This window comes from Anthonomus grandis, chromosome 1, assembly GCF_022605725.1.
Source record: "Anthonomus grandis grandis chromosome 1, icAntGran1.3, whole genome shotgun sequence".
NCBI lineage: Eukaryota > Metazoa > Arthropoda > Insecta > Coleoptera > Curculionidae > Anthonomus > Anthonomus grandis.
Window position 1 is genome coordinate 23330307 of NC_065546.1, and position 20355 is coordinate 23350661.

The 20355-nt window shown below is 32.2% G+C and overlaps 1 protein-coding gene across 2 annotated transcripts in view; it reads right to left on the reverse strand.

Moving 5' to 3' along the window:
• LOC126743850 (F-box only protein 28) overlaps window positions 1-20355 on the reverse strand; it is a 73831-nt gene that overhangs the window by 41320 nt on the left and 12156 nt on the right. The window lies entirely within an intron of this gene.

A 20355-nucleotide genomic window follows, 5' to 3' on the forward strand; every position in this document is an offset into this window, starting at 1 on the left:
TTTTTAAAAAGGAAATAATTCCTTGTTTGTTTTTATTTTTTCCCGCACTTATTTCAATATCTTTGACATTTGACGTTTAGAAAACAGCTCCGGACGTGAGTAATTACTGCTCCAAATTGATAACGTATAAAGGGCTAATTGGTGACGTCACGTATCTCAAGCGGTTATAACTATAACCGCTTGGAATCGGTTTAAATGTGTGAAGCTTGAGTCTGATCGATTGCCAGCAACCAAAGTCAAAGTCGCAGCATATATCTAAGCCATATTTTAGGGAGTAAGCGCCTTACTCGGTTGCCTTACAATGTCTTAAGCGTTACGTCATCAAATGGTTGCGCTCGAACGACGTCATGTCTAACAGCTGTCAGAGTCTAATATTAGTAAATATTAACTATACCTTTCACTTTCATCGGTATTGCATTCGCTTTGGAAACTGACCTAAACCATGAAAACACCCATTTGTCTAAGTATACATTTAAGTACAATATACAAGATTATAATAATACATTTAAGTACAATATACAAATACATTTACATACATTTTAAGATCAAGAGGAAATACAATAAACAAATTATTAAATACAATAACAAATTACTGGCATAAACATAACCTCACTCATATTTTTTTCACACAGAAATAAACACAAACTAATCAAAAATCAATTTAAAAAAAATATCCGCGCAACCTCACCTTTACGTTCTTCACTGTATTTTTTGCAAATCTATTCGCTCTTTTGATAATTTATTATTTTCTGCATTTTTATTTGGTTTGAATGTCTTAACTGTTAATGTATAATGTATATGAGACAAGTATAATGTACTAAGAAATATAATGCTTCTACTCTAAAAAAATATCAAAAAATTGATATAAATATTTATTGTTTATTATTGTTTGTATAGCTTCCCTTTGACATATCGAGTTTATTAGCGGTCTCGAGAGACCGCTAACAAACGCTTAAACCGCCTTATATGGTGACGTCATGACTTGATCACTCGCATGAGATGTCTTAAAGACGCTTACTCGCTAAAATATGACTCTAGCATTTGCCAGCAACGCATTTATGATTAAGACTCGTTTAGACTTGTCACTTTGGATGTTCATCCCGGAATAATCATCCAAAGTGAAAAGTATAAATTGCCTTTCATTTCTGTTCATTCAAAGTGTACACTAAATATGAATGATGAAACATATTGATCTCCGACCGACTTTTGATGAAACAGACGTTCTTCAAATCGATGATTCTGTATGAAAAATGTAAATAAACAATCGGTTCATTGCCGCCACCCAATTCGCTATTTAGATGACAATTCGCAGTCGAATATCTGTGGTTATTCAAGTTTTTCTTTGTGTTTCAGTTAATTTAAAATATATACAGGGTGTCCCCTTTCAAATGGTCAAAAATGCTAGAGCATATACAGGAGCCATAAAGAAGTAGTTTGAGATAGAACACCCAGTGCGCCGTTTCCAAAATACAGGAAGTTGAAATTTGCCACAAAAATCGCTAATTTTCTTCTGTATTAAAGACGCTTATAGCGATTTGAATGAAATTTTCAGGTTTTAAGGTGGTGGTGGTGAGGCAACTTTTTGAGGTATTTCAGGTAATTTGACTGGTCCAGGGACTGACTTGCAACACATGTACGTGAAATTTAAAAAAAAAAAAACAGATTGTTTTTTTTATAAAGACGCCGTTGTTTTTTTAAAGAATTTTTTTTCTGAATGTTTTGTTTATTTTGTACAAAACACAGCCCTTGCATTTTTTCGCTCGGTTGCACTGTTTTCGTACAAAAAATAAAACCTATACAAGGATCCTATGTAGCAAGTCCGAAGTCACCACAACTCTAGCAACTAGGTTTTCTCTGTTGGTTATAGGATAGGTGTTGCGTAGATAAGCTGTCCCCAAGAATACCTGCTTAAACATTAATGTGAAATTTCTGATGATACTCTCCGATGTTTAGCATTGGGGTTTTAAGAGGAAGCAAGAACTCCACTCGTTATTGCGAGGATTGAGTAACCCCTCGCGTGAAAATCCTTTTTCGTCACCTGTAAGGATTAAACCTAAAAAATTAGCGTTTTGTTCTATTTGACAAAGAAACCATTCGCAGAAGCCAAGACGACCAGGAGCGTCTCCAGGAACAAGATGCTCAACTTTTTGCAGTTTAAACGGATGAAGATTATGGCTTTGTAATACTGTGGTGCACGGTGTTTTTGGCAAAACCAATTGCTGATTCTGCGTTCAGACAATTCACGATGTGGAAAACGCTGCCTGTACAATCGCTGTGCCAATAAAGCACTTCCTCGGACTTCTCTATACGAAAGATGCACAAGCTCCGCCAATCCAAAGCGATTCATTTTTACCAGTTTTACTTGAAAACAGTTAGAGACAATTAATTAATAGCTAATTAATTAATTTAATTACGTTTTTTTATTTTTGTCACTCATTTTTTTCTTGTTCATGTTATCGCCTTGACAGTATTATTTACATGGAGTATGGTATCTTAATCTTCTACAAAAATTGACTTCCGATCTGATCTCCTAAAAAAAGTGATTCCCATATCGTAAAAATACGATAGTAGGTATGTATGAATAACTGGCTAAAATTTTCCGGAAATAACAAAAAAACTAATAAAATAAAGAACCGAATATGAAATGTATTTTATTGCACGCAAAAATGCAAGGGCTGTGTTTTGTTGAAAATAAAAAAATATTCAGAAAAAAATTTTTTTTTTTCAAAAAAACAGTGGTGTACTTGCTTTTTTATAAAAAATTAACGTACATGTGCTGCAAGTCCATCCCTGAACAAGTCGAATTACCTGAAATTCCTCAAAAAGTTACCTCACTACCTATCATTTAAAACCTACAAAATTCATTTAAATCGCTTAAAGCGTTTTTAATTCATTTTTTCTATCAAGAATAATGACATTCCGAATACGTATGCTTTGAATCGAGCTCCGACCTTTTTGTATTTTTTTCCTGCCATATTGTGAACTATAAAGTTGTGTTTAGTGTCAAAATAACAATAAAAAAGTGAACTACATAGTGGAGTAATTTGCGAAATCAAAAGTATTATCGTTTTTTATAAACTTATTTTAGAAAAGCATAAACAATGTCGAGTTAAGAACAAAATACCATAGCGCTTGCTGTTAGGAATCCCATTGTTATCAATGTTGATGATTCTCGTATCGTATCACGTAGTATAGCCCAGTAGAAATAGACATTTTTCGTGCATTATGAGTGACGATGAGGTTGCAGAAAATATATGTTGCAAGAAATGTAAACGAGATGTTCAGAATAATGAAGACGGTATGTTTTATGAGGGAGCTTGCCGTTCTTGGTACCATTGTTTGTGTATCGGAATTACTGGCTCCCAATATAAAAAAATAACAAAAGACCTGGCGGACATAGTCATTTGCATGTGTCAAACATGCAAAGCTAAATTGAGAGAAATTATGATGATCAAAAAACAGGATAATAAGTTGGATCACCTGACAGAGAAACTCCATCACATGCAACAAAATATTAAGGCTATTCACGATAACATGCCAACCAAGCAAAACCTTCTGACGCAAATGTTATCGCCGAAACTAAAAAATTCCCAACTAAAAAGATACCAGTCTTACGCAAATAATTATTAAACCTATTCAAGACTAAAATTCTAGTAAGTCAAAGAAAGATATGGAAAAAATTAATCCTGCTGATTTGGGAATTAAAGTTTTGAGCAGAAAAAACCTAGCTGACGGAAAAGTCATTTTAAAATGTCCGTCTCATACCGACACCGATACTCTAACATCTGCTGCCAAACAAATTCTGGGTCCAGGCTACGAAATAACTAAAACGACATTAAAAAACACCAGGATAAAAATTCCTAGATTTAAAAAGGATATAACGACATCACAGACAGAAAACAAAACCATTTAAAGGATGATGACTATTTGATAAATTTAAGTTTATTTATGTACTGTGAAGTGTGTGGTTGGTTCTAAAGGCCTGATGATGCTCTAACTAGAGCGAAACACGTGTAGCGCGTTTTATTACATGTTGTGAGACCGTGACTTTGTGTTTTTCTTTGTTTTTCGTCAATTTTGTATGTTGGTCTCTTAGAGAATAATGGATGAGATTTTTGGAAGTTAAAACTACTTGCAAGTAACATTAACTGGGAATATGTATTTTCCTTTGATAATCCCATATCAGTTTGTGATTTTATAATTAACTCACAGATATCGATTATCAAGCAATCTGAGTTAACTACGGTTCCAAGAAAAAAACATAAAAAACTAAAACCCTGGATAACTTTGGCAATTATAACATCAATTAAAGAACGAGACAAAATGAAAAAAGAACTTAAAAATAATTTTTCCAATGAAAGACAATACAAAAACTATCGAAATACTCTAAATAAAATAATAAAAACAACTAAAAATGAATATTATAAAAAAAATAAAATGAATAAAAAAATAAATAATAATTCACAAGACCTAAGAAAGCTTTATAAAATAATAAAAGATGCTACAGAAGGATACAGACCAAAAAAAAAAAACAATTAATAAATTGAATATAAATAACTCAATTATTACAGCTCCAGAAGAAATAGCGAAACAAAGTAACAAGTTCTTAACTAATATTGGAAAGAAAATGTCTGAAAAAATTCCTAACCCCACACAACCATTTAATTCAGTACCAAATTTACAATTTTCTATGTTTCTTACAAGTTTCAATTTTCTATGTTTTATACATATTTTGTTATTTTCTTTTTTCTTTCCTGCTTTGCATGTGCTGAGCAAGTACAAACTTCAACATATTTTTATTTTTATTTTTTCCTGTAATTGGGTAACAAACCTGTTGGAAATAAATGCCATATTTTTATAACATAGTGATTATAACAAATCAAATGTGCGGGAAAAAGCGCACTACGCGTCACTGATTTAAATTTGCCCGAGTTAACTGTAGCAGTAAAATTGAAAATAAAAACTATACGAACGCGTTATGGAGCAGAACTTTCCAAGATCAGAAAGAAGTGGCGCTGGTCTTGATGATGTTTATGAGCCCTAACTATTTTGGCTTAAAGATGCAGATGTGTTCCTACGCAACCTATGCACTACAAAGCCAAGTTCTTCAAACTTGCAGGTAAGTACATTTAATACACACATTTTTTTCTTAAAATCAATTATGGTACTAAAGTTTTATGTGCTAATAATGATTGACAAACCAAAGATATTTATTTATTTTTATTTTTTATTGCTAATCACTACAATTACAGTACATCCATTATCATAATATAACATGCTAGCATCAAGGTTGCTAAATCATTTTCCATTGCCAAGGTACAATATCTCTTGTAACATATCATTTAGCATAGTAAGTTCATGCTTCTCCTGCTGCCCTGGTGTAGTTATTTATTGCACAGTGAGAACTTTTTTCAAGACCGGTATGCGGATTATGATAGAAGTACCTGGTTTAATCCTTCCTTCTCCCCACTCTTCAATATCCAGCACATCTCTCTGGATATATTGATTTAAAGGAGTTAAAGTTTGCATTAACCAGTTGTAAAGAGCACATATAGTTTGTGCCACTTGTTCTGTTGTTTGTACAGAGAATGTTTTCCACGACTCGACGAGCCCTTGAAAGTCTGTAATTAAATATCTTTTGCTAATCGGCTAGTGAGCCACATCTGGAAAATGGCTTCAAAATAATAATTCTTAATGGGAAGTCATCATCAGCGATGAAAATCCCTTGTTCCGGTATATTCAGCGAGTTATTTCGCAAGGCCTCGTTAAATGTTGATTTTGCAGTCTCGCAATCACTTTTTCCCAGCTCTGAATGTTGTTAGGCACCTGTAACAAACATTTATAGGCAATAGTATATTGGGTATTTATCTTTACAAAATAATAATATTAAGATTTTCAGTAATAATTAAAATAACAACTTTGCTGTGCCAATATTATTTAGCACATAAAATTGCTCCCTTAATTTTCGTGACGTATGTTATTTGTACTCAAATTTTGTATTATATATTAAAATTTTTCTATTTCTGTTAATTATTTCTAGGAATGCTATGTGTCAATTAAGAAAAAAACTGAGACAGTGCTTTTTGCTCTCATGGATTTGAGCAATGTCATATCGACCCTACTCTTAAATGGGAATGCCATATTTATAAAGTGTCAGGCAGAATAAGAAGCACATTATTTGCCCTTCGTACTCTCTCAGAGCGCTTATCTCTTGATGCCCTAAACATTGCATATCATGCCCTTTCTCACTCAGTAATGTCACATGCTGTACTGGCTTGGGGTCATGCCACTCACTCTGTGAGAGTGTTTGGGCTGCAGAGACAAACAGTGCGGTTCCTGGCTGGGCTGGGATACAGGGACGACTGCAGACAGGCATTTATCGATCTGAAAATATTAACATTCCCATTCCAATATATATTTGAGTCTCTCTTGCATGTTAAGTCAAATGAGGGCCAATACAGAGTGCATGGTGCGGGTCACAGCTGTTACACTAGACAGAGAAAACTCATTGTCCCGGCCTATCGCTGGCTGGGAAGGTGTCTGTGGAAGGAAAATTCTGCTCGAGAGAGCTTTTTATGATGCCACAGAATTCATTAGTGCATTTGATAATTAATATTTTATATTGTTTAGCAATAGGTTCAGGTTTTTAAAGTGTACTGTGTGATTTTAAATCTCTGAAGTTTTAATATGCAACTAATCTTTTGCCCTATTTTTTTTTTATTTGACTTGTGTATATGCTATTATGTATTTTGCACGTAATACATTGAATTTGAATTAAGGACTTAAAATCGACGGGAAAGAACACTTCTGGAAAGCAGAAATTGATCAGCAAAATTTGGAGCAACATAGAGAGTAAACAGTACACGTTCTGGACACTGAGGCACCTTCTCTAGATAATATTGAATTTTTCGGTGGTAACTACAAGTACTCCAAAAACTCTTACCAACTTACAAAAGTCCAAAAGAGGGCTAAAGCGTCCTCTTAACGATTCCGCTTCGGGGGTCCATAATCAGGATCCAAACGAATTCGACGTCTTCTGTGAGAGTCTCGCCATAAAATTAAAGAAAATGCCTTTAAATAGAGCTCTTATTTGTCAAGAGAAGTTAAAGAATGTTATGACACAAGAACGTCTCTTCCAGCTCGCATCAGTCTCAACCATTGGTGTCGTCTATCTTATTATCAACATTCTCTGGAAATACGTAATTCCGACCAGTACTCTGTAATATCATCACCAGGCCACAGCTTTCTTTCACAGCAATCACAAAACTACTACCAATTAACAGACTCAGATAACCGCAACACAGACACGAATATGATTTCAGCAATGTTTTGTCACAGGCTCTTTCTTAAGCCGGAATAAATGCATAATAATATTATTATTATATGAATTAATTTAAAAAAATTAAAAATGTTCTGAAAGTTAATAAATATTTTTTTAATTTCTTGCAATAAAATTTTATAACTTTTTTCTAGATTCTGCTAACTTATGAATCAATTTAACTGTAAGGAATAAACTTTGTACTTACCAGTAGAAAATCTGCCAAAACACTGTATATAGCGTAGCATACCTCAGAAAAAAACAATGAGAATGTACTTCTTGGAATTCTGGTCAATGCGCTCAATGTACCTAAATTATCCCCGGTCGCTATATATCGTAGCGTCATTTGTACTTTTAATTTCGGGCTCAAAGCTTCTCGGAACCAAGTGTCTTTTTTTTTAATTAACGGAGTTACTTTTTCAAGAAGATATGCGAATTGGCCTTCATTCATTCTTAAATGATTTCTCTACACTTCAAGATTTTCTTCTGCCCATTCTCTTAAGAGCTTTGACGATGCTCCCAGATTTTCTTTTCTTGAAACCCATGGTTTCACCCACCATCGTCTTTCAGCGCGGTAACTAGACAAATTTAAGTTTAGTTCATGTATCAGTTCAATTAAATCAATGCCTCCGCGTACAATCCTTGCATTTCTTCTCGATCGAGACATTTTGCTATCTGCCACGAACAGTCTTAATTGTTGCACATCAACACGAAGTAACGAGTGCGCGTGAGAAACCACCAAACTAAATGAAAATATGTAAACAAGGATTATTAATCTGGAAGATTTCACTTTAGATGTACATCCAGTGTAAATCGTGCTTCAGTTAGCAATCTTTTGTTTTGAATTGAAGAAAGCGGCAAAACGCAGCCTATTCGCATGCTATTTTTATTAATTAAATGCGTTTATTTATGTGCCTTAGTTTATTTCTTCTTATGGGCTTATTTATCAACCGATTTAAAAAAATAATCATATCAAATTATTGGGAAAAAGAAACCGCATTTGAAAAGTGGTTGTTCCGAATGTTTTTTTAAAAAAAATTAAGTAAATCCTAAAATTAATGATTTGGACATTTTAAACAGGCGTGTAAAAGAGTTACGTCATAAAATGTAAAGAAAACTATTTTTCCGAGATTACTTGATTAAAAATTAAAACTTTCAATGCTTTCATGGCACCCTATTTTAAAATTTCAAAAAAAAACAATTTTTTCTATGAGTATAAAACAAAAGGTAGCAAATATAGTATCATTGTTTTTAGAATATTATTTTCTATCGAAATACGTAATAATATACCAAGTATCCCATTTAAAATAAGAAAGTTAGTGTCACTTTCTGTTAAACCAGAAGGGGTGGAAAAAAATAGAATATATCAAAAGATGCTCTTCTAACTATTTTATCGGTATACCGAATTTCATTTGTTTATCTTGAAAAGTAAAAAAGTTATTAAGTGTTCCCTTTTTTCTGTGTCACCGGTATATAAAAATAACTATGACGATACTTTTGTCAGTTGGTAAAAAGTTTGTTTTTAATTTTAATTTTTAATTTACTTTTATTTCTATACAATATAAATCTTAAGGGCAGGGAGTATATTAATAACATTTCAAATATTAAATTGTTTAACAATTATTGTAATTATTAATAAATTGCTTCTAAAAGTAATAGTGTGCCGATACTTTTGTCCCTCACTATATATCTCCAATCGTTTTGGCTTCATTTAATGGTCGTCCTGTTACTTGCCATCTATTGTGATGAGGAATATTTAATCTTACATCTGTCAAATGTCGTTCAAATCCTTCTCTGTCTATTATAGTGTTGTGAAGAATACATTAACATTTAATATTATCTGCCGCTACTGCATGTCAGTTTCTATGCACTTTAAAAGTAGTCTCCATTTAGCACTTACGATACCAAAGGTACATTCAATAGTTTTCCTTGCACGAGAGAAACGTTTATTAAAGCACTCTTTCTCAAAATTTAAATTTTTTCACCAAATGGCTTCAAAAGGTAAGGAAGCAAGTTATGCTTCGTCACCTATTAGTACAAACGGTGCTTTTAGAAAGGTGCAAAGGAAGTTTGAGGCAGATACGCTGGTTCTGGGATATCCAGTTGTTTTTTCGATAGCAACTTATACAGTTCCGAAGACTGAACTGTACCACCATCGCTTTGTTTGCCGTATCCACCGACATCCATAACTACAAAAATGTATAATTTGCATCTGCTACTCCTTGTAGGGCCACAGAAAAATATTTCTTATAATTAAAAAACATTGATCCTGAATTTGTAGGTAAAAAAATGCGTATATGTTTTCCATCAATACTGCCCATGTAATGTGGAAAATTTCAAATATTAAAATCTTCAGATATATTTTGAAAATCTTCTTTCATGTGAACAGGCATGTGGATTGGTTGCAATACTTTCCACAATGCAGCAACTGTTTCTGTTACAATTTTTCCCACAGTGGAAGCTCCAACGCTGAATGAAAATGACAGCATTCTGAAAGATGAGCCTGCGGCAAGATCCTTTGTGCTTTCTGCAAAAAACACATTTTATTAGAACGTGGTTTTGACGTTTTAATAAATGAATCAAATAGGAACCAGCGTATAGGGGATTTTTTTAAAGACAATTTTAGAGTGAATATACAAGTGGTCAGTGAGGGGATAAATTAAAATTATCCTGAAAGTATATTTTTAGAGATGGTAAAATCATAAGATGATGAAAACAAACTCTATTAACGATGAAGGCAAAAATAGGGGAAGGCTTAAATCGTTGAAATATGAAAATTCAAGTTGTATATCGTTTTTGGGGGTTTTAAGGGTTAGGAATTTAAAAATAGTGTTATTTTCATTAAAAAAGCTGTAGTATTAGCAGTAGGGTTAAAAAACCTTAAGGGGTATAAATTAATAGTCTGCTAGTTAAAAAATACTCGTGTAAAATATTAAATGTATGGTTTCTCAGTATGAGAAATTCATTTATGTTACTATTTTAGATACAAATAAAAGCAAATTTATAAAAAATACTATCTAGTAGAAAATGAAAAATGGATCAAATGATGTGTAAATAAATGAAGTTAAAACGATTACATTTTGAGTATGGATTTTATAATTTTCACTAAAAATTATGAAATAAAAATATTTAAAACATCAAAAATTTTTAGTTGTTAAAAAATCAAGATATTTAAATTTTTTGATACTTTTATTTCATACTTTTTAGTGCATTTTGGACGTCGGCGTCGGTGCAATTTTTTACTATGTAATTTTGTTTTAGAAAATTAACTGTAAAAGTATATTAGAGATCAATTCTCCGTACAATTAGGAACATTTTCTCCTTCACTTTCAGGTGATGCCGCAAATGATACTCCGACATCCAAGTGGCCATATTTCAAATTGCTCCTTTTTTTGAAAGACACGGTAATGCCTAGAAGGTTGAAAGAAAATTTGCCACAAGTAAGTGGTCATACTGAAAGCTTTGCACAAAGCCATACTGAAGCAGAAGAGTCGATTCGGTCACCACTAGAATTAGACGAGACCACCTTTTGTTCCACTGAAGATGATGTACCTCCTCAACCAAATGCTGGCGATGATCTCGTAGAAAATACAAGACAAGAAAATACTGAAACACTTTCGAGAACAAAAAGGAATACTGATGAATTCGACACCACACTCATCTAAAAAGAAACGAGACTCAACAGAAATATTTCATGTCTCATTATTAAATATTGAGAAACGAAAAGTAGCATGCCTTAGATTTTAAAGCGAATAAATGAGAAAAAAGATGAACACCTCTTTTTTTTTTAAGTCTTCTCATGAGACAAAAATTTAAAAAAAAATTTTAAAAGAGTCACGCGTATTAGCTTTTCTATGCCGGGTTTCAGAGCTAGTTGAACAATTTTCATACCCGCTAAATAGGTTTAAATCTGTTCCATCGACTATCCATAGTAGTTCAGTCACTGAATTACTTTGATAGAAATTATTTCATTACAGAAGTAGAATCTACAAGTCTCATTTTATCAAAGATGGAACAATCTGAAAGTGTTTTTGGTACTTCCAAATGTCCCCCACCACTGTGCTTCTTGAAATAAGAATTTAATCCACTATTTTGAGTCTTTTTTTTGTTAAAACAAAACCAAAATATGTAACCGCTAGATGTTTTGTTAATAGTAAATGGTTTATTTGTTAGTAACCTATTTAAAATATATAAATAATATAAAGATACTTACCTCAAAGTAATGACTAATCTTTCTTCTGGTAAAATGGGCTGACTGTGAAGGGTACACCAGTTTTTAGTTAAAATATGTTTAACTTTTTCCAGAATATATTCGAATGTTTTATGATTCATTCTGGTGTACTGAAAAAAGCGATTGTGGTCATCTGTCAACTTCTTAAACAAATGATGATATTTACCATAATGTACCCTCTCTCACGATTTATAGAGTGAACACCAACTTTTTTTCTTATTGTTTTAGCTACAAGGCTATCTAATGCAATAAATTCATCGTCATATGAGCTAGACGCCATGTTGATGCGAAGATTAAACTGGAACTGATAAAGGACTGGTTTTATTGGCCTTTTTCTCGTTGGCACTGTGTCCTCACTAAGTGCCGGAATTCAGAACCGATCGGCACTGGTTTCCGGTAAGCAGGAAACCAGCTTCCTCTGTGTTTTCGCCCTAATAGAGGTTCGAGCAACAAAATGTTGGTTAAATGAAATTTATCAGCTAAATGTCTTTAGAGATAAAAGTTGGCAAAAGTAGGTATAGAATAATTAGATCGGAGGTAACCAGACGATATCTGCCATTAGAGCTGCAAAACAGAGATATATTATATATAAACTTTTCAATAAACAATACAGTTAAACTCTGGAAAACTCTTCAAGCTTTAAATATTCGCCAAAAAAAAACACATTATACCAAGTAACGTCTCAAACTCTTTAATAGACTTTATATTTTGTTTAGGTTCACTAAATGAAATACATTCCGCTCTACACAACATTCGAACTACCGATGTTGGTGCTGACCAAATTAATGCAAAAATGCTAAAAATATGCAGCCCTTTATTAGATCATATAATGTTACATTTTCTTAACACTACTATAAAGAGAAACAAGTTCCAACAATCTGGAAAACTATTCTGGAAATTCCACTACGAAATAATAGTCACCCGTCGCATTTTTCTGAGTTGAGAGATCATAAGGATTGTTCCCACACTGTCAAGAATTTTTGAGCAAATTCTTTATAACAAAATATTCACTTATTTTATTTTTAACAAAATTCTGCCTTTATTTTCTGATAATGAATGTAGATTTCGAGAGAATTTTAGTACGGTATCTGCTTTGGCATTTGTTCTTAATGATATCTTCGGGACCTGCGATGAAGGCTTCAGAAATTCCTTGGTACTTGTCTTCTCCAAGGCATTATGATACTCTGGCTCACTGTCTCCTATTAGCTAAACTAAAATATTATGGTTTTGACGCGGAGTCAAATGTTCAATTAGTGAATTCATATTTAAGCAGGTTTCCGTTAACTTCAATACACTTAACTACCCGTTTATTGACAACTGCCAATACGACCGATCCAGTGGTTAGCATATTCTTGCTCAAGATATATATACTCAGGTCTGAAAAAGTGAGTAGGGGCGTCTTCGTAATTGCAATAGAGACAAAAGCTCGACCAGCTCATTTTCTAAAAAAACTAAATAGTGGTCGCCGTTTAAATTCGGTGGTAACTCTGTTGGTCTGGTATGTCTTTTTGGAAATCTAGTTGATAGATATTCCGTAATTATTCTGGTATTATTTATTTCTTTATTTAGCAGTTTATTTCCAACAGGCAAAGCCCAGTTACAGGAAAATCTACAATTAATGTTTTGAAAGTGTAAACAAGTATTAAATTACTATAAATTAAATAACAAAAAGAAAGAAAAATAAGGAAAACTTAAATTACTATAGTAACATCATGTATATATCAAAATTAAAGGAGATGTAAATTAACATTAGAATGAACAAAGAAAGGGATTCATGGGACAAGGGAAAAAAGGAAGAGAAAAGGAATTATGGTAACTGTTGGTTTGTCAGAGACAAAACTAGATCCTTTATGGAGCATACAAATATGTCACAGGTTGATGATACTGAATTAAAAATTCTGCACATTTGATATACGGGATCCTGAAACCTAATGTTAGTTCCGGCGCGATCTAAAGCAAAAGTGATATTTGCTCTAGAAGCAAATCGTGGTACATGAAATAGAATATCGTTCAAGAGAGGAGGAGAATTTATTTGATTATTGACCAACTTCCATAAGAATGTTACAAAATGAATTGTTCTCAATTGTTCTAGGTATATTAAAAAAAAAATCTATTATACCTCAAGTAAATTATTGTATTTAAAACTTATTGAACTTAAATTAAATTAAGTATATCGAACGGTATCGTTACAGATTTAAGTTCATATTTCTTTTAAATACGTGAATAAGTCTATTTTCTTCTTCTTTTCAATTGTTGAGCGTGTGAGATAAAAATTTCTAAATTGATTTTTGCTATAAGTGACGTAATACCCAATATAATAAGTAACTCATTGTTCTCCTCATGGCCAGAGATTGCAGATTAAATCTACCTAGCATCAGATCATGATCATGTCCTCTAACAGGATATATTCCATCCTCACGAAACATAAGAAACTTTAAAACCCTTCTCTGAACACTCTTGATGTAGCCAACATGGCATTCATAGAAAGGACACCACACCAAAAAACCGTATTCCAGTCTTGATCTAACAAAGGAAAAGTACAATAGTTTTATTGAGTTTGAGTTGTTAAAGAGTCGGGTATTTTGAATGACAAAACCCAGAAGTTTCAACGAGGAGGTTACTGTCTGTTCAATATGTGGCACAAATGTGAGCCTATCATCGAATACAACCCCTAGATCTTTAATAGAAATACTTCTTCTACAGAGGATTTGATTGTCTATATTATAATTAAACAAAACAGGATCCTTGGTTCGGTGAAAGGAGATCACACAGCATTTCGAGATGTTAAGACATAACTGATTTCGACTGCACCATCCCCTAATTAGGTCCAAGTTACTCTGTAAGAACAAGCAGTCCAAGATACTATTGATACACCAGAATATTTTCAGATCATCAGCATAAGCTAGTCTAAGGCAGGAAATCAATTCTATATGATCATTAATATAAAAGATAAAAAGAAGTGGGCCGAGATTGGATCCCTGTAGGACTCCAGAAGTTGAAACAAAGGTATTAGATCTGCAACCTTCCACCTCAACAAACTGTAGACGGTCAATAAGGTATGACGAAAGCAACGAAATTAGCCTTTCTGAGAAGTTGAATTACTTGTTCAATTTTTCCACCAGAATGCTATGATTTATCTGATCGAAAGCCTTACTGAAATCAGTATACACCACATCAACCTGACTTTTTCTATCGAGGGCTGAAGAAATAAAATGAGTCACATTACAGAGGTTAGTGATGCACGACCTTTTAGGAATAAAACCGTGCTGATCTATAAAGAGTAGCGATTGAACTTGGGGAAGAATTCTGTTATAAACAATAGTTTCAAAAGTTTTGGAAAAATTGCAAAGTATGGAGATAGGTCGGTAGTTGTCGATTCTGTTTATATCGTCTTTTTTGTGAATTGGTATTACTTTAGCACATTTCCAGACACCTGGAAATTTGCCAGTTTTCAAAATAAGGTTAAAAATATGATATAAAGGCTGACAAAGGACAAACATGCAGTCTTTAGCCACAAAACTTGGAACACCATCTGGACCGGCTGTCAACTTGTTTTTTAGCCTCCGACTAGCAGCAATAATTTCCTTAGTGGTAATTGATGGAAGAATGTCTGAGGAATTAGAAGGAGGATAGGTTTCTGCGAGGTTGATTGGATCTTTATAGGCATTCTGAAAAAGTTTGGCAAAACCTGGCACAATATTTTCTGTTCCTTGAAAAGAATTACCATTGGTATCGCACATGATAGACGGAAGTGAATAGTGACCTTTCTTAGCTCTAACAAAAGACCAAAACGATGAGGGATCAGTGACAATGTTCTCCTCGGCTTGGGTCACGAATGAGTTATAGGTCTCACGGGCTTGAGATTTTACTGTCTGACGAAGCCTGTTGTATCTGGAAAGATTAAATTCAGTTGGAGAGGATTTATAATCACGATATGCTTTTTCCTTCTTAAAGATATTAGAAATAATTTGTTTTGAAAACCATACTGGAAATCGCCGTCGTCTTCGTTGTTTTAAAGGTGCTGAAGCAGCAAAAGCTGAATCAAGTCTTTTGTAAAGTTCCTTGCAAGCACTTATTATGAGCAGGTGATCGAATTTCTGTAAAAAAGCCAAATTATCTAAAGTTTCTTTTAAATTATTTTGCAAATATTCAAGATAACGTTCAAGACATACTTTTTAAACGAGGATTATCTTTGGCCCAATAATGGGGATATATTCTATTAAAAATACCATTTTTCATTATACTGATACGCATATCATGTTCCGCATTTCTAGGTTAGAAAAAGTGAACTTTCAAAAGAAATTTTTACTTAGAAAACTTTTTAAGGACTTCAATTTCTGTGTATCCAAGTCACGTTTTCGATAATGAAGGATGTGTGCGCTTTCTTATAATTTTTTTTTTAATTGGGTTAGTTTCGATTAGCACTGCTTAGCTCTGTAGGTCTTTTTGAATAATGTTGCCCTCAATAAATGAAAACCCTAATTTCCTTAAAAAAAACTGCTAATTGTATTTTTTTAATTTATGCCGCATTAAAAATTAAAGATTCAATTTTAAATTGAAGTTAAGAGCCACACTGTAGACATTCGGTTTTACCACCCTTACCCCAAATAATAGTTCGGCTTGACGACGAAAATTCTAGTTTTGAAGAGAGTCTTTTAGAATATTAAATATTGGTAAGTATATACAGGGTGTCCCACTTAAGATAGATACAAGCCAATATCTTGGACGTGTGTTGAGCGAATTTTTAGTAGGAGGCGGTATAGCTATAGGGCACACATTTTGCCAGGGGTAAGAGCTAGGAGGCCACTCTACAAAAGAATGATTGCGACCACCCCATTTATCTTCAAAATTTTAGCAGCATTATGGATTGGAGCGCCAGCTAGCTAAATATATACAAATTCTCTCTATAACTTCCCCCAGTAAATTCTCTCTACCGAGTGAGAATTCTCATTATTCCAATATCTAATATTTGGAAATGTCACCTTATCAGTAAATAATATTTTGCCACATAGAGTCTTCGTAAAATTTGGCTGGCATAGCTAAATAGTACTAAATTCTTTTCTGATCATCACTTTGTTGTAACATGTGGAAAATCTTGATATAAACAGTTTATTTCCATTTTTTTCTAACATCTTGAAACCATACTCTTCCACCTACTATCAAAATTTCTTAAACTGGATGTTGGAGTCAGCCAGAAATGATTTAAAAATCTTGGATTCTGTGGATGGTTTCTTTGCCATCTTACTTTCTCCTATGACCCAACCCCGTTGATTAAACATACAATATACATACTTTAGACACCATGGTGTACAATATTAAGTGATCAGAATCAATATCCATCTCCTATACTAATCTCGCTATTTCTACTTTTTCTGCTAAACTTAAATGCATATTAATTCTAGAACTGCATAAACGATGACATATCAATAATTTCGACATGTGCATTAAAAATTAAATAATTTTGTTTCCATGGCCATGTTAGGTTTTAAATATTTATACTCTTTGCTGTTAACTTATAGAGAGAATTTGTATATTCAACTAGATGGTTCTCTGATCAATAATGTTGCATCTGTAAGAAGATGGCTCAGTGAAATTTAATTGAAGATGTTGACTTAGTTTTTTTTTTCTAATGGCATTGTAAGTCTGTACTGAAAAAATAATAATAAAAATAAAAATGTCTTATTTTCATGACACAGATGTATCAATATTTAACAAAATTAGAACTTAAGTATTTAGGGTAAGGAGGATTCAATATAACTTAACAGATTTAAGATAAATAGTGTCCTAAAGGCAGTTTGCTCTTAAATCTGAAAATATCAAACTGTCATTAAAATGTACCTCAATTAGGTATTGCCTTTCTATCTTAGGCAAAATGTGTGCCTCATAGCAACACAGCCTCCTACCACAAATGAAAAAGATTGCTTAACACATAACCAAAGTATTGACTTGTATCCATCTTCGGGGATAGTGGGACACCCTGTATGTGTTTTATAATAATATAATAGGTGAACTTTTAAATCACATTAAAGTTTAAATTAAACTTCATGTCTAAAGAATGATCTCTATCATAAAAATACCTAATTGTTTGGTTTCCTAACCTAAAATATTGCATAAAGTTAAAGCCATAACCAAGTAAGCTTTACAAAAATTCATTTTAATAATATCAATTCTAAATCTGTTAAACCAAAGAACAGATTCAGAATTGAAAAAATTCTAGCAGTCAAAGTTAATTTTGTTAGTAAAACTATTATAAAAAACAACTGAATTGAAAATATTAAAATTATTTTATTATATTACCCAGCCCCTTTTTTTTAACTATGGCATCTCTGATGGTGGCAAAGTTCAATAATTTTATTGGGATGGCCTAATATTTGGCTTCTTCAAGTCAGAATAAAACGACCATACCACTTTTTAATATGAAAATATATTATCCTTGGTGAAATTATTCCAGGGGCTGAGTCATCAGCATTTGTTTATTATTTATAGACAAACCCTTTATAAATATTTTAGTTTAAAGCAGAAATATCTAAATCACAATGAAGCTTTAAAATATATTATATATAAAATATTTTCTTAAGTTTATCAATTTTAATTTTATTCAAAAAAGTTGATTCATGCCATTAGTCATGGGGAAGGGAACAAATAAATTGTAAGACTGTGGAGTTCCAGATGTGTGTGAAGCTAGCGTCCGATCGATATCCAGCAACCAAAATCGAGAACGCAGCATATGCCGGTTGCCAGCGACCAATTTATAGTCCGCGCTCCCTGTTATTTAATCAATATAATGCCCGTATCTCCAAAAATTCCCAAGGGATTTTAATAATTTTTTGTCCAGATATTAACAATGAATACCTAAATCGACTGACGATGGTCTCAAACCTCTACAAACTAAGGTTTTGTTGTGAAAATTAATTAAAAAGTCAAATGGTAAAAAAATGAAAAAGGCTCTAACTCCCAAAATTCCCAAAAGGATTTGGATAAAACTTTTTTTTATAAAAGATAATAAATATCTAAATTGATTTTAGATGGTTGCAAACCTCTACAAACGAAAGTTTTTTGGTAAAAAATTATTGAATTTTTAGATGTACAAAAAAAATTTAAAAGCTATAACTTCCAAAACTCCCAAAGGATTTAAATGAAACTTTTTTACGCAACTAGTAATAAACATTTAAATCGATTTTACATGGTTGCAAACCTCTACAAACGAAAGTTTTTTGGTAAAAAATTATTGAAGTGTTAGATGTAGAAAAATATAAACGGCTATAACTCCCAAAACTCCCAAAGGATTCGAATGAAACTTTTTTATACAACTAATAATAAATATTTAAAACGATTTTACATGGTTGCAAACCTCTACAAACGAAAGTTTTTTGGTAAAAAATTATTGAAGTGTTAGATGTAGAAAAATATAAACGGCTATAACTCCCAAAACTCCCAAAGGATTCGAATGAAACTTTTTTATACAACTAATAATAAATATTTAAAACGATTTTACATGGTTGCAAACCTCTACAAACGAAAGTTTTTTGGTAAAAAATTATTGAAGTGTTAGATGTAGAAAAATATAAACGGCTATAACTCCCAAAACTCCCAAAGGATTCGAATGAAACTTTTTTATACAACTAATAATAAATATTTAAAACGATTTTACATGGTTGCAAACCTCTACAAACGAAAGTTTTTTGGTAAAAAATTATTGAATTTTTAGATGTACAAAAAAAATTTAAAAGCTATAACTTCCAAAACTCCCAAAGGATTTAAATGAAACTTTTTTACGCAACTAGTAATAAACATTTAAATCGATTTTACATGGTTGCAAACCTCTACAAACGAAAGTTTTTTGGTAAAAAATTACTGAAGTGTTAGATGTAGAAAAATATAAACGGCTATAACTCCCAAAACTCCCAAAGGATTTAAATGAAACTTTTTTACGCAATTAGTAATAATTATTTAAATTCAACAAACACAAGTTCTACAAACGAAAGTTTTTTGGTAAAAAATTATTGAAATGTTAGATGTAGAAAAATATAAACGGCTATAACTCCCAAAACTCCCAAAGGATTCGAATGAAACTTTTTTACGCAATTAGCAATAAATATTTAAATCGATTTTACATGGTTGCAAATCTCTACAAACGAAAGTTTTTTGGTAAAAAATTATTGAAGTGTTAGATGTAGAAAAATATAAACGGCTATAACTTCCAAAACTCCCAAAGGATTTAAATGAAACTTTTTTACGCAATTAGCAATAAATATTTAAATCGATTTTACATGGTCGCAAATCTCTACAAACGAAAGTTTTTTAGTAAAAAATTATTGAAATGTTAGATGTAAAAAAATATAAACGGCTATAACTTCCAAAACTCCCAAAGGATTCGAATGAAACTTTTTTATATAACTAATAATAAATATTTAAATCGATTTTACATGGTTGCAAACCTCTACAAACGAAAGTTTTTTGGTAAAAAATTATTGAAGTGTTAGATGTAAAAAAATATAAACGGCTATAACTCCCAAAACTCCCAAAGGATTTGAATGAAACTTTTTTACGCAATTAGTAATAAATATTTAAATCCATTTTACATGGTTGCAAATCTCTACAAACGAAAGTTTTTTGGTAAAAAATTATTGAAATGTTAGATGTAGAAAAAAATAAACGACTATAACTTCCAAAACTCCCAAAGGATTCGAATGAAACTTTTTTATACAACTAATAATGAATATCTAAATCGATTTTACATGGTTGCAAATCTCTACAAACGAAAGTTTTTTGGTAAAAAATTATTGAAGTGTTAGATGTAAAAAAA